The 15,775-nt window shown below is 38.1% G+C and overlaps 1 long non-coding RNA gene across 1 annotated transcript; it reads right to left on the bottom strand.

Moving 5' to 3' along the window:
* Positions 1-4,127: 4,127 nt before the first annotated feature.
* On the bottom strand, positions 4,128-4,725 carry LOC121051641. Its single transcript, XR_005806318.1, has 3 exons — positions 4,667-4,725; positions 4,470-4,568; positions 4,128-4,323 (listed from the first exon to the last, which is right to left on the bottom strand). It is a non-coding gene; the product is annotated as an uncharacterized LOC121051641 (long non-coding RNA).
* Between the last annotated feature and the right edge of the window lie 11,050 nt (positions 4,726-15,775).

Genomic DNA, 15,775 nt, shown 5'->3' with positions numbered 1-15,775 from the left:
AAATCAACATGTAGACATCTCCTCCTAATGCCTGTGTCTCCTTCTGATGACTACGATCATGGGAGTTTAGATAACTTCGGCAAGCCAATGCTTACCACATGTTTCTTGAACATGGATTTGGGCAATGACTTAGTAAATAAGTCTGCCACATTGTCCTCAGATCGAACTTGGTTCACTTTGATCTTGATGAGCTTCTGTTATTGCTGATTGTAGGGGAATGTGTGCTTGGTGTTGTCTCCTTTGATGTAGCTTTGCTTCATTTGTTCAATGCAAGCAGCATTATCCTCATAAATACTTGTTGGCTCATTTGTGGTAGACTTCAGGGCACAATTACTTTGAACATGCGTAACTATGGATCGAAGCCATATACATTCACAAACTGCTTCATGAAGATTAATAACCTTTGCATGGTTCGAAGAAATAGCGACTAAAGTATGTTTGGTAGACCTACAAGATATCGCGGTCTTACCCATGGTAAATACATAACTAGTTTGGGAATGACCTTTGTGTGAGTCAGAGAGATACCCAGCATCAGCAAAACCTTCTAAAACACTTGTATCATTTTGGGATGGGGAGAGGGAATACAAACCACAGTGTGTAGCGTCCCTAGCATATGATGGGTTAAAATCCATCGTCTCTTTATAGGGATAGAACAAGCCCATATCTCTCGTACCACTTAGGTATCCAAAGATATCTTTAACACCGGTCCAATGGCGTCGTATTGGCACATAGCTATATCTAGCTAATAAGTTTACAACGAATGAGATGTCTGATTTAGTGCATTAAACTAAGTACAATAATACGCCTATTACACTTAGGTAGGGCACTTCTACCTCTAGCACTTCTTCATCGTCATCTTTGGGATGGAATGGATCCTTCTTCGGATCAAGACTACATACGACTATTGGGGTGCTTGAACGCTTAATCTTGTCAGTATTGAAATGCTTAAGCATCTTTTGAGTATAAGTTGATTGATGCATCAGGATACCATCTTCACGGTGCTCAAGTTCCAAATTGAGGCAAAACCGTGTTTTCTTAAGATCTTTCATCTCAAACTCGGATTTCAAGTATTTAGCGGTTTCCCTTAACTCTTTAAGGGTACCAATTATGTTCATGTCATCAACATAAACTGCTACTATTGCAAATCCGGAACTTGTTCTTTTATGAACACACATGAGCATAGTTCATTGTTGACATATCCCTTACCAATCAAGTAGTCACTTAGACGGTTATACCACATCCATCCAGATTGTTTCAATCCATATAGTGAGCATTTCAACCTTATGGCAAACGCGCTCCGTGGTTTAAGGCCACTTGACTTGGGTAACTGAAGTCCATCTGAGGCCTTCATGTATATCTCTGTATCTAGATCCCCCATATATACAGATATGCAGTAACCACATCCATAAGCTACATGTTCAGTTTTTTAGAAACTACCAAATTGATAAGCTAGCGGAACGTAATGACGTCCATTACGGGAAAATAGGTCTCCTCGTAGTAGATTCCAAGGCATTGTGAGAAGCCTTGTGTCACAAGGCAAGCTTTGTACTTTATAATCTCGTTTCTCTCATTACGTTTTCTAACGAATACTCATTTATGACCAACAGGTTTGGTATTGGGCGGTATTGGCACAACTTTTCCAAATACCTTTCTTTTCGCTAGAGAATCAAGTTCTGCTTGGATCGCATCTTTTCATTTTGACCAATCAGCTCTACGTTGGCATTCATCAACGGAACGTGGTTCGATGTCATCTGTCTCAATAATCTCATGCGCTACTAAATACCCGAATACATCATTATTGATGATGGAGTTTCTTTCCCACGTCTAATGTACACTAGTGTAATTTACAGAGATCTCTACGTTCTCAGGAATAGGTTCTGACATTGGCATCCCTCAATGATGTCTCTTGGGCATAACCATAATTCGGAATATTCTTATGGGATGAATTTTGAGTTTCGATGAGCAAATGATTTGTTTGTGCTTCATTCGCTCTCTTTCTAGGGTGAGAATCCTACGAACCAACTGGTCTACCGCGCTTCCTTGAGGGACCTGCGGCCATAGATGCCACATCACTGCCAATATTGGTAGTGGCTCCATCTCCTGGTACCTTAGGAGAGGTGTTACGTCCAGTATTTGGGACGTCAATCCTTGTAGGCACATTTGCAGCAAGTATATGTGATCTCGTCACTTTGGCAACATTAGAAAATGCATCAGGCATAGTGTTTGCCACGTTATGGAGCTCGATTATTCTTCACACTTCAAGTTTAGACGCAGTATGGGGATCGAGATGGGACGTAGTGGGGACAGATCAAGACAATTCCTATTGTTCATGTTGAACATCTATGTTCTTATCTTCTCCTAACGACAGGAAGACTGTCTCATCAAAGTGACAATCCGCAAATCTAGCGGTAAAGAGATCACTTGTCAAGGGTTCAAGGTAGCAGACGATAGTTGGAGATTCATATCCAACATAGATTCTCATTGGTCTCTGGGGACCCATCTTAGTACGTTGTGGCGGCATAATAGGCACATAAATGGCACACCCAAAAATGCGTAAGTGCGAGATATCAAGTTCATACCCAGTCACTAGCTGTAATGCAGAATAAGGTTGGGTGGCAATGGGTGGTAGATGAATAAGCGTTTATGCATGCAATATTGCATATCCCCAAGCAGAAATAGGGAGATTGGAGCGCATAACCAAGGTCCATGCTATCATTTGTAGTCATTTGATAGCGGCTTCCACGAGACCATTTTGGGTATGAAGATGGGGAACTGGATGCTCCACATCAATCTCCAGTGACATGCAATAGTCATCGAACGTTTTCGATGTAAACTCCCCAACATTATCAAATCAAATTGACTTAATTGGATGGTCAGGGTAGTGCGACCGTAGACAGATAATCTGGGCTAAGAGTTTAGCATAAGCAGCATTTAAAGTAAACAACAGCGCGACATGTGACCAGCGTGTCGACGCATCAACCAACACCATAAAGAACTTAAAGGATCCGCATGATGGTTGAATTGGTTCACATATATCCCCTTGGATTCTCTATAAGAATGAAATTAGTATTTTGGGATCCTTTGCGTAGGACTGTCTCGGTCTTAATTTTCCTAAGGAACAGGGTTTGTAAAATGAGCGAGGGGCCTTAAAAGCAACCAATGAGGATTTTGGTTGAGCCTGAGCTTCTGTAGCACTATTAGAAGCAAAATGTGTGACTACACACTACTACAAAAACTGCATCACACAACGGTGGAAATCTGTTGTGTGATGTGCACCATGTCTGTCGTCTATCTCGATGTTGTGTGATGAGTACACTCACACAACGGTGAAACACCGTTATCTGAATATCATAGACACAACGCATTGCTTATAACCGTTGCACCAGTTCTGCGCATGCCAATGCCAGAAATTGGATGCGGCGCATTTTCGATGGTGATCAGACAACAAAATTAAGTACACGCTGTTGTTGGTTAACTTCTCACACAACAGAAACATAACACTCAGACAACAGTAGTAAGTACACACTGTTGTTGGTTAACTTATCACACAACAGAAAAATACGGCGACTGTTGCTGGTTGTTCCTTCACACAACAGGTATCATAAGTAATTGTTGTATGTGTGAGGCTCAGTGTTGAATTCTTCACAAATCATACAACATCTTATTTCTATACCGTTATGTGATTTAACATTGGACAACGGATATGTATTCGTTCTGTTGTGTGAGTTTTAATTGGACAACAGATATGTATTCGTTCTGTTGTGTGAGTTTTAATGAGACAACAAAATTTGGTTGGTACCGTTGTGTGATTAAAATTGATTTGTTGTGTGATTAACGATATATACGTATTCATACAACGTAATCTAATTGACTGTTGTCTGATTATTTTCAATTCTTTACCTGAAATATTTCCATAAAAATAATGCACAATATATAAGATTTAGGCATTCAAATACTCTAATTCAACAATCTAATGTACCAAAAGAGGTAGCATTCATATACATATATATATATATATATATCCATCCATTCCATAAAACCACAGAAGGCATTGTAGCTAATTACATTGAAAGAAAGCAAAAGCTAATTACATTGAAAGAAAGCAAAAGCTTATACAACATGTAAGTTCCAAAAACATGCACATATGCTGCATGTGAATATATGTATCAGCATATATATATAACTGAACAAACTGCCCTCGATCTCCTTCAACCAATTACTTGATGGCTCCTACATATATGACTTGACGACAAATTTTGCCCACTCATTCCGGATTACATCAATGTCCTCTTGGCTATACATGTAGTTGCTTCTCCTCTCCCACTGAAACAGTTTTAAGTTAACAACCCAACATTACCATACAGATCATTCAAACAAATAGAGAATATCAACTTTAGTAACACAAGTATATATATATATATATATATATATATATATATATATATATACAGCTCATTCCTAGCGCGTACCTTACGAACAAACGATAGATCCTTATCTTCAATTATATCTCGCATGTATCTCATCACGAAGTAGCCACACTCCGTAGAGCTAGGTTGGGGAGGAATACCCTAAGCAAGGCAGATACATTTAACAACAAAAGAACATAATCAAAATCTGCAATAGTTTAAAAGGTAATTCAATTCCAACCTAGCTCAAACATACTTACCGCTAAATTCTTCCACAAAATTGAACTCCTGCCTTTCTTGCCTCTGTGTGCATTATACATAGCAATGACACTAAAGAAAAAAACAAGCACATTATCACTTGCACACATGATTTTTCCCAACACCATGCAAACAGTGATGTATATATTGGTTCAAGTATAAATAAATTTTGGAGACTATAAACATGAATTTGAAATAAGCAGGTACTATATATATATGGAGACTAGCTATGACTTACGTATCAACAATTGATCTCCATTCTCCAGTGGGTAACCGCCTCTTCAACGGATCCATGAAATAGACAGTGTTTTCCTCCGGATTCACAACAGTAAGCATCCAATGATTACTACATATAATGAAATAATCAGATTTGTATTCTCCACCCATGTTTATCAATACTTACACACAAATGCAAAGTTTTACGTATATAACAAAGAACCTTAATGAATCACTTACTCTGCGTTATAAGGCAGCAAGAAAATCTGGTTTGGTTTTGCCGTTAAAAGCCTATCCTTGATATGCTGGGACTAGGCATGACCATCCCCGTACCGGATTGCACCGATCATTGAAGGGTCAACAAAAGCAACCATATCCAGCATTTTATATCGAGTCAATAAATCAAGAAGGTACCTAACATTCCAATATACCAAGTTTGAATTCAGCAACAAGAAATTCACATCTATACATGTAAGGAAATAGCGTATATTACAAAGAATATAAACATCAGTTTCTATTTACCTCTGGTATACCACTATGCAGTTTCCAGTAACTTCCCTCATGCTAGCAATTCTTTCAACATCTGATCCTAGTATAAACGTCTTTCGTTGATACCCAAATACTTCAGACTCCATTTCGAACGTGATAGCACGCCCATCTTTAAATGCCTCTTCACCCCAATTGCAAAGTATCTTCAATGGAGCTGGCAAGGAAGGTGCTAAAGACTTTAAGCTAATTTGTACCTTAGCATTTTCGTCTTCTTCCAGTACCAATTTTTTTCTCTTCCTCTTCTCAGCTTTATCCTTGGTAAATTTCTACAACAAATTGAACTCAACTGATGTAAGATTTTCAAATCTTTATAGCTACACAATTGAGCAAATAGGGTTCAAAAATGAAACCTATTTGTTATCAATTATAATGAGAAATTACCTTGTCATGTGACATTATGACCAGCTCTTTTGGCCATGCTACCCAGCTCCCCATGGCTTGCCTAACAGTTAGTATTTCATCGGCCACAGGAAATGGAACTAAGGCTTTCTCATCTACAACACAATAGACTGAAACTCGCACATTATTATCCCCTAGTGGATAACCATGACAAGTTTGAGAGGAGTCATCGCATTCCATAACAGTAGCTAGAGCTACAATATGGTCAATTGACCCTAATGCCAACTTGGCATCAATCTCAACTCCCATAACCTGAAACAAACAACAATACACTCGGTTATAACAAACAACTCACACCATATATTCATTCATAATTTCCAAGTCATATATAACTATACTACTTTGCACTAGTTTCATATACCAACATATATACCTTTGATTTTTCTTGCTTTGTTGTCAAATCTATATACCCTATAGGGTCATCATGCACCTGAGCTTGATCTTCTTCCAGTTTTGCATTATCTACCACCTCAGCCAACTTGCCCTGGTCATTATGTTTGTGGTTAATGGGGACAGATTTGGCATCCTTCTCCTTCTTCTTGGAAACCTTTTTAAGCACCAGCTTTTCTTCCAATGCAGCTAGAACTTTTTGAACTGATTTCCAATCAAAACGAGTCGCTGCTTCTTTCATCACATCACATCTCACTTCACCAACACCGGGAATATCGGTTTGTGAACAACTACCCACAGAACCATGCAGATTACTTTTGTCGCTTGTCCCACTACGCCTTCCATCTACCTTTGCTTCTAGCTCTGCAAATTTAGCAATCCAAAATGCCCTTTCTTCTGCAATTATCTGCTCCTTAGCATTTTCAATGATCTTCTCTTTGTGCTCTTGTAAAATCTGCTCCTTGGCCTATTCAATGATCTTCTCTTTTTGCTCTTGTAGAATTTTCTGCACACTCACTTTCACCGCCTCTTGGATGCTCTCCTTTCTACGTTTAGGGAAGTGGAAGTAAATGGAGGGGTTCACATAACCTCCCACGCCTCTCACTCTTCCAGGATGCTCAGGAGTCCCCAAAGCCAACGTCAATACATCATCACTTCCGCTAGTGTTTAGTTCTCCAATAGCAACCTTCTCCTTCAAGGTAACCTGACACATTTATAGTATAGAACTTAAGCGGCTTAGCAACATAACATTACATATAGGCATTGATCTGAATCTTGATTGCACTCACAATTTTTTTCAGCGCACTGCTTTGTCTCTTCATCCTTGAAGGTCCCCTGCTTGGTCTGACGTGCTTTAATCCATAGTGTTGCTCTATCAATTTCTTCCTCCTCCATTGATTCAGACTACCAAAAAGAATAGTTAATAACAATCGAAGCTCAAAATAATCAAGTACCTAACTTGGGAGAAATATTGTTAACTAACCAGCTCATCCTCCAACCCAGCATATCCCTTACGGGACATTCGATGCGGATATTTGTTCTTGCGGCGCCGCAATTGTTGGGTCTTACGCATTTCCTGCAAAACAAATGCACTTAACTAAATATCTTTTCATATTCATCCATTACAAAATTAGGCTGTAACAACTATAATGTAAAACATACCAGAAACTTTTCGTTTGTCCGTTCAGCCACAAATGCAGTCCAATGATCTGCATTAATAAATCTGTAATCATCTGGAGGATACTTTAAGGATTCTGGGTCATCCAAGAAAGGGATAATGTAATTTGTAGTGAGTCGAGACTTGAACTCCCTCCATTTTGATGCAGCAGATTCAATTACCATTTTTCTGTTTTCAGGACCAAGCACAAATGGCACCTGTTTACACAAAGCATACAACAAAAGTCCCTATAAGTTTCAGCTCTTCCTTCAATATATAATGAATCACCAACTGGTCTTACGCATAAGGAGAGACCAATTTTAATAAGCACCGCATAAACATCACATATCCAACACTATATACCTGCACACGTTGCCATATTTTCTCCTTCTCCTCGGGTGTCACTTCTCTCTATGTTTTCCTTATTAATGGTATCTTTCTGCGAGCTAACACACCGATGTACGATTGCATTTCCTTTGCCACTTTCCCACATGGAGTCCCTTTTCTGTTAAAGAGAACTATTTTCTTTTGTCTTAAGCTTTTGCACTTTGAAATACGAGACATTGTGACACAATGCAGCTTCAGAAGTTTCAATCCCCCCGTCTCTTGATCATCCTTCTTCTTCTTAGATTTCCTCTTCTTCGAAATAGATGCTTCAGAGGATCTTGATGATGAAAAGTCCCCTAACTTGGACTTTGTCTTTGTCTTCTTTGGTTTCAATGTCTTATCCTTGGACTTGCTTGGTAATGGGGCAGATTTAGATGGCGCCATTTTCTGCACAAACATGAAGCACATTAGGGACTTATAACAAAAGCAATTCATCAATTACCAATGATCATAAAAAAAACACAAATATACCTGGACAGAGTTATTTAAGGCACACAACATATTCAAGAAAGGTAAAGCAAGTACAAGATCTGCTAAGCAACATGCACTATAATATATGAAGCTTAAGTTTCATTCAATGAAGTTTAAACACATATCAGAATTCATTACGAAATAAATAAATAAAACAGCACTATAATAAAAGCAACTGCCATATTATCCATCGACAACTATATCTTCTTTTCCAACTCGCAGGTAGCCCATTTCTTCCTCATCAGCTAAGTGACCAGAGAAGTCAATAGATGGCATCGCAGCAGCGACGGGATGGTGATCAATTAAAATGTTACCAATCTCATCATCAGTTTCAAAGTCATAGTAATCTCTTGTTGGGATTCTAATAACAACTGACCACAATGGATCAACAAGGTCTTCAACATAGAAGATCTGCTCAACAAATCTTCCCAAAACAAAAGTGTCATTTAGGTGACCCTTCCTATTCAAATTCACCAGTGTAAATCCAAGATCATCTACTTGAACACCCCTTCCATTCTCTGCCCAATCACACTTAAATATAGGGATCCTAAATTTTTCATAGTCGAGCTCCCATATTTCATTGATCACCCCATAGAAGCTCATGTCATCAGTAACTAGCCTTTTATCCCTAGCACTTGCAACTTGTGGTGTCTCAGCAAGCAAGTATACACCACTGTTTTGTGTCGATCGAAGATCATCACAAGCCTTTGTGTTATACTGAACTCCCCTTATTTTGTAACCACTAAACTTTGGAATTTCATTGCTTGGTTTATCTACAAGCCACCTCACAATCTCGGGGATGTCACAACCTGGTTCACTGAGTTGACCAGCAACTTGCATAATTAGCAACATAACAGTTAATGTCTTATAATTAGCAATTTATATGAGGTAATGTAAAAACAAAAAAAAAGGGTGATTTAAGGTAAAGCTTATTGAACTACTGAAAACATTTACCTAGTCTTTCAACCAATCAGCAAATGTTTTGTTTTGCTTGTCCGTAAGCCACTTTTTATTATTTTCGAATCTTGGAAACTCATTCTTCAAATATTCCATGTGTTCACTGCAACAACAAACAAACAGGGTATAGTTAGTGAATATAGTGTCCACTTTACTTAAAATTTTAACATAAATCATAATATTAGATAGAGGGGCAGTAAATTACCTAAAGTAGCTTCTGATTTCATCTGTGTTTTGAAGCACACAGAGATGAGCTTGGTCAAACAACTTGCCATAGACACTGACAACCGTAGCTCCTGAGGTCGGCTTGTCTTCTCTGTTTGGGGCAGTTGGGATGCCAATAGTATTATCATTGAAAAAAGTTTCTGCTATAAATTCAACCGCCTCTTCCGCAATGTAACACTCGGCAATACAACCTTCCGGCCGATTTCTATTGCGAACATATCCTTTACACACCTTCATATACCTCTCGAATGGATACATCCATCGAAAGAAAACTGGTCCACATAACTCCACCTCTCTAACTAGGTGGACCGTTAGATGAACCATTATGTCAAAAAAGGATGGGGGAAAGTACTTTTCCAGCTCACACAATGTTTCAACAAGATCGCTTTGGATTTTTGGCAGCCTTGACACATCGATAGTCTTGCTGCAGATTTCGTTGAAAAACAGGCATAACCTGATCACAGCAATTCTCACCGGCTTTTCAAGCACACCTCGGATGGCAATAGGGAGGAGTTGCTGCATTAAAGCATGACAATCATGGGATTTAAGTCCACTAAGCCTTAAATCATCCATGAAACCAGATTTGATATGTTGGAAGAATAGTCTTCAGGAACCTTCATATTAAAAAAAGACCCACACATACATCTTTTTTCATCTAGAGTTAAGTTCCAGCTTGCCAATGGCAAGCGGTGTTTTTTGGGACCTTTAAAATTAGGCTGCAGTCCTAATCTAATACCCAGTTCCACTAAATCCAACCGAGTTTTCACCCCATCCATTGTTTTTCCAGGAATATTTAGCAAGGTCCCTATTAGGCTATCACATACATTTTTTTCGATATGCATCACATCAAGGCAGTGCCGAACCGGTAGAAATTTCCAATATTCAAGTTCAAAAAATATAGACTTTTTCTTCCAACAAGGCCTATTTTCATCCTCGGCACCCTTATACGGAGGTTGAGGATATTTCTTCCCAAAAGGCCACTTCAAAAACTTCCTCCTCTACCCTACACAATACCTCTTCACCAGTCAAAGGCACAGGAGGAAGTGAATGCTCAGGGAAGTTGTTGAAGGTAGCCTTTTGCTTTCGATACGGATGGTTTCTGCCCAAAAATCTTCGATGCCCAATGTAGGCCATTTTCCCTCCATTAACTAGCCTTGTAGGTTCGGTTTTTTCAAGGCAAATAGGGCATGCATTATACCCCTTAACAATACTCCCAGAAAGGTTACCATAAGCTGGAAAATCATTTATTGTCCAAAATAGTAAACCCCTAAGAGTAAAGTATTCACTTTGTCTTGCATCATAAACTCCCCTAACTCCTTCCCACAACATTTTTAAGTCATCTATTAGAGGTTCCAAGTAGACATCGATGTCATTTCCTGGTTGTTTTGGCCCCGATATCAATAATGTTAACATCATATGTTTCCTCTTCATTATTAACCATGGAGGCAGATTGTAGGTCACAAGAATTACCGGCCAACAACTGTACTTGCTACTTAATGAACTATGGGGATTGAACCCATCAGATGACAATGCAAGTCTAAGGTTTCTAGGGTCAGAACCAAAGTCCGGCCATTTTTCATCTACTAACTTCCACGAAGCAGCATCTGCCGGATGACGCATCAAGCCATCATGTTTTCTATCAGTAGCAAGCCAAGTCAAACTCTTACATGTTTCACTTGATTGAAACATTTTTTTGAACCTAGGAATAGGGGGAAAGTACCATAATACCTTTGCAGGCACACCGTCCCTCTCTTTCGAGTTTTTACCTATTTTCCACCTTGAAAGACCACATCTAGGGCATTCAGTTTCATCAACATACTCTTTTCTATACATAATACAATCATTTGGGCAAGCATGAATTTTAGTGTAATCCATTCCTAGAGCACTCAAGGTCTTCTTTGCGTCATACACAGAGGCAGGTATCTCATTGCCTACTGGAAGAAACTCTGCAAAGGCAATCAACCAATCAGAGTAAGCGATATCACTCATACCATGCTTGGCTTTCAAGTTGTAAAGTCTTACAAGGACATTCAGCTTTGTGTGCCTATCACAACCCGGGTATAACGGTTTATTGGCATCATCAACAAACTGTCTAAACTCGTTACACTCATTTGAAAGCCCTTCATCCTCATCATCTTCCAACTCCACGTCACTACCTAATTCTACTTCATATTCTGCCCCCTCATTACACTACACAGAATCAGATTGATCTGAATCTGTTTCCATGCTATTGGTATCTTCATCTGTTCCTGAATCCACGACAGCCTCCCCATGATCAGTCCATTTATCATAACTCTCATCAATTCCATTTACAAATAAATGGTCCCTAATTACCGAAATCGAAAAATATTCTACATTTCCACACTTCGTGCAAGGACAGCTAATGTGATTTGGGTCTCTAGCATTATCCAAGGCAAACTTACAGAATTGAATCACCCCTAACTTATAATCACGAGATCTCCTATCTGCAACTATCCATGTTCTATCCATCTTTACTATGCACAAACAAAAAAGCAAACATGAAGACAAGCTTAATCAATGCTATATCAAGAAAACACAAAAGCAAATTGTACCTATTATAAGCCTTGTACTAGAACCAGTTTTACTCATACCTTCCGGAACAGTTCCTATTATAATTAACAAGTGATTCGCAACAATTATACAATATTACATGACTTAACTATGTTTTAACAGGCCAACACACTGCACAATTACAAAAGTAAGAAAGAGATGCAGACAAAATTATTTCACATCAAACAATACACTTAGAATTAATGATCATACTATATCATAGTAATAAAACTAGAAGCACAACATGTTAAAGCAACTGTAACAACAAATGATTAAGACAAGCTATATACAACAATAGTCCAATAAATTTAAACCAAACAAATCAATCAAAAACATTGATGTTCACCTGCAGCAATAGTCAACACCTTCTCTAATAGTCCGAAACACCCTCCAATTAAGAAATCCCTGTGACAGAAAGACATTCATTATATAGGAGTGCATGTACCTTCAAACCCCTAAAGCTATCAAGCTGAAAGACAAACAAACACCATGACTCAAAGTTTCTATCTCTAAAACAAAAGGAAAACAGAAAGGAAAACAAAAAAGCAAAGTACAAAATTGTAAAACCTTAAATCTGTAGCAAGTACCAAGCATTAGTAACTAGCAATATTTGGTCTTTGAAATGAATATACTTCCACAAGTACAGTAGGCCAAAACATTTTCATATTCATGAATGGAGAAGTTATGATGTTTAAAACAATAACCATGAAATACATAGAGACAATTCATGAAGCACTTATCAGGGCACACAAGCCATAACATACATAGAAAGTACTGTAGCAGATGACGAACAATTATAGGAATCAAAGCCATTAAGAAAACCAGACACTTGATTCAGACTTCAGAGTATGAACAAAATAGTCCAGAGGAAAAGGAATTTTACACAAACAAACATGAAAATGAAGAAATAGAGAGCTTAAAACCAAACATGAAAATGACAAATAAAAAGAGCAATGAACAAATACTAGAAAGAACATATAATAATCCAATATTCAAGAAAAAGAGAAGGAGAACGTACTAGGTATTATCTCTAATGTGAAACATCAAAAATTCAATGTTCAAAACTATATATAGCTACATATAAACCAAAAACCCCTATCTTCTTTCTATCATACAAATTAATCCCCCAACATAACCCCAAATCAAGCAAGCAATATAAGTAGTTAAGATTTTAAGTCCAAGAACTATAATTAAACATTTAAACTACAATTTGTATAAAGGACAAGCCTTTAAAATTTCGTATGGGAAGCAAGCATGTATAATTGGAATACTATATCCAACCATTATTACCATTTTTCACGGATCTAGCACAAGTTTAATAATTTACTATGAAGTTGACAAATATTCATCAACAAATATCTTGTAATTAAGAACTGCATTGTCAGAATTTCATTTTCTAACCCTTTCCTGATCTTAACTCCGATCCGAAGAGATCTCCCAACAACACAATTTCAGTACTTTCTAAAATGGTCAAGGTGTCCTACAGCATTACAAGCAATTAGCTTTACTAATCAAGCCTTGGGCTTATTCCAGTCCAAATAAGTCTACAGCATAAATTCAGTGCCTAATCCAACAAAGCATATTCAATACCGGTACCTTTCAAAGATTATAACTTTCAATACCAAATTTAAATCCATATAATGAAAGCAATAACTAATAGTCTTCATGATAGATAATCAATATCATTCACCACTAAAAGCACATCAAAGATCTTCGTAAGAACAACACACCTTTATTCTTTGGTAGACGTAAGCAAACTGTTATAATAACACAAAATAAAAAACCCAGAAATGGAAAACAATATCAAGCAGCTAAAAAGAACCTCAAAAAATCCAACAATTAGCTCAGATAATTGCTATTGTCTGTATCACTACAAAATGAAAGTAGCCTAGAATGACCAAAACTCATATTTGACATCCACCCATCTTAATTGCTATTGTCTGTCTCTGAGCTAAATATTCTCAGTAGTAATCTGACACAAGTGTAAAAACAAACAACAATTATATAATCAATGTGCCCATACTTGACATTCAAATCACTAATCAAGTATAAACTCGTCTACTCAACCAAATCAGCAATTCACCATCCAATTGTCAATCTTTTAGGAAAAAATCCAAAATGAAAGTAGCCTAGAATGACCAAAACTCGCAGAGAAACTTAATCAAACACTTAATCAAACACTCAAGAAGAAAAGAATGGGCTGAAAATTAAGAAAGCATACCACAAATCAAACACTCAAACAAACAGAAATTGAGTCGCCTAGACTTGTCAATCGTCAGTTTCTATAATCCAATCTCTCTTCTGTATGTAAAGCTTTGAGATTTCCCTATAATCAACAAACCCAGTAAACAAAATTTCAGATTAAAGAATTGATAGAGGGATCGAATTTAATAAACAAACCCAGTAAACTAACCTAATGGTGAAGCGACACCCTCCCCCACGCCGTAGTCGGCGTCCTTGAGCCTTTGGTGAGATGGGTGGATGTCAAATCGGTGTAGACTCAAAGACTGTTTCTTGACTGCGGGTTTGGGGTCGCCGAAGGCATCATAAAGGCAGTTGAGGATGACCGGGAGGACGTCGGCGGCGAGGGTCTGGATTGTTTTCTTGAGATCTTCGACTGCAATTTGGTAACAGAAGTCAGACTAGAAACCCGATATCTGGGTTTGGAGAGCGATTGAGAGTGATTGAAAGTGTTCTGACTCGAGCTAGAAAACCGGGTATCTAGGTTTTGAGAACGATTGAGAGTGATTGACAGTGTTCTGACTCGGGATAGAAAGATTTGATAGTGATGGAGAGTTCTGATAGAGTGATAGTGATCGAGAGGGGAAAGAAAGTTTCAAGAGGGAGAGTTCTGATAGTGGATTAGTGGGTTCTTTTTTTCTTTCTCTCGACAGTTTGCTTGGTAGGTTTGGCTGGTGAGAATATTTGCTTGGTTTGGTAATAAGACTTGAATACTTCAATAAATTTGTCATAGAAGAATTAAGTTCGTCACACAACAGATGATGAAACAACTGTCGTACAAGAGTATATAATGTCAAAGTAGAGAGGGAAATTTGGCTGCCTAGCTAGCTCGGTTTGGAGGGAGCAATTCAAATAGATTTGAGCCTTCACACAACAGATTGTCTACATTCTGTTATACCATTTGTTATATCATTCACTAGATATACCTAGTAGAAGGTGCCAACTTTTTACAACATTGGAGCCTAGTCGAAATTTGGAGCAAAATTTGGCGCCCAGCTCTAATCATACAACAGATATAGTAATACTGTTGTATCTTGCAATATTCACACAACAGAACATGCATAATTGTGTTGTGTGATTAAATTGGTGAACTTGTCTTGGGTGGGAATTTTGAGCTCAGTGATGGCGGGATATATGCCGCTAAATTTTGTGTCATTCAGATAACGGAACATGCATAATTGTGTTGTGTGATAGAACTCTGAAGAAAAAGTTCTTAATTTAGTAGTATTCCCACAACAGAACTTCATTAATAGCGTTGTAGGATGGAATTCACGTTATCAGACGACGATCAATTTTTAATCTCTTGTCTGATAGGTGTTGTGTGATGCATATTTTGTAGTAGTGACATCACTCATCATGGCGTCATGGTCATGGGGATTAACATCTGTGGCGTTATGGTTATGGTCATCGGTGGCACCATTTGTGGCGTTGTCAAAGGGGACATTCGCTGCCCTTTGGCCGCGGTGGACGACGGTGGTGGTCACACTAAGTCTGGGAATCAATCTTTGATTTTTTCTTCGTTTCGCTCTAAAGAATGGATGTCCACGTG

This window comes from Rosa chinensis, chromosome 1 (genome assembly GCF_002994745.2).
Source record: "Rosa chinensis cultivar Old Blush chromosome 1, RchiOBHm-V2, whole genome shotgun sequence".
Classification (NCBI taxonomy): domain Eukaryota; kingdom Viridiplantae; phylum Streptophyta; class Magnoliopsida; order Rosales; family Rosaceae; genus Rosa; species Rosa chinensis.
The sequence above is the reverse complement of the archived record's forward strand: the minus strand, read 5'-3'. Positions and strand labels throughout refer to the sequence as shown.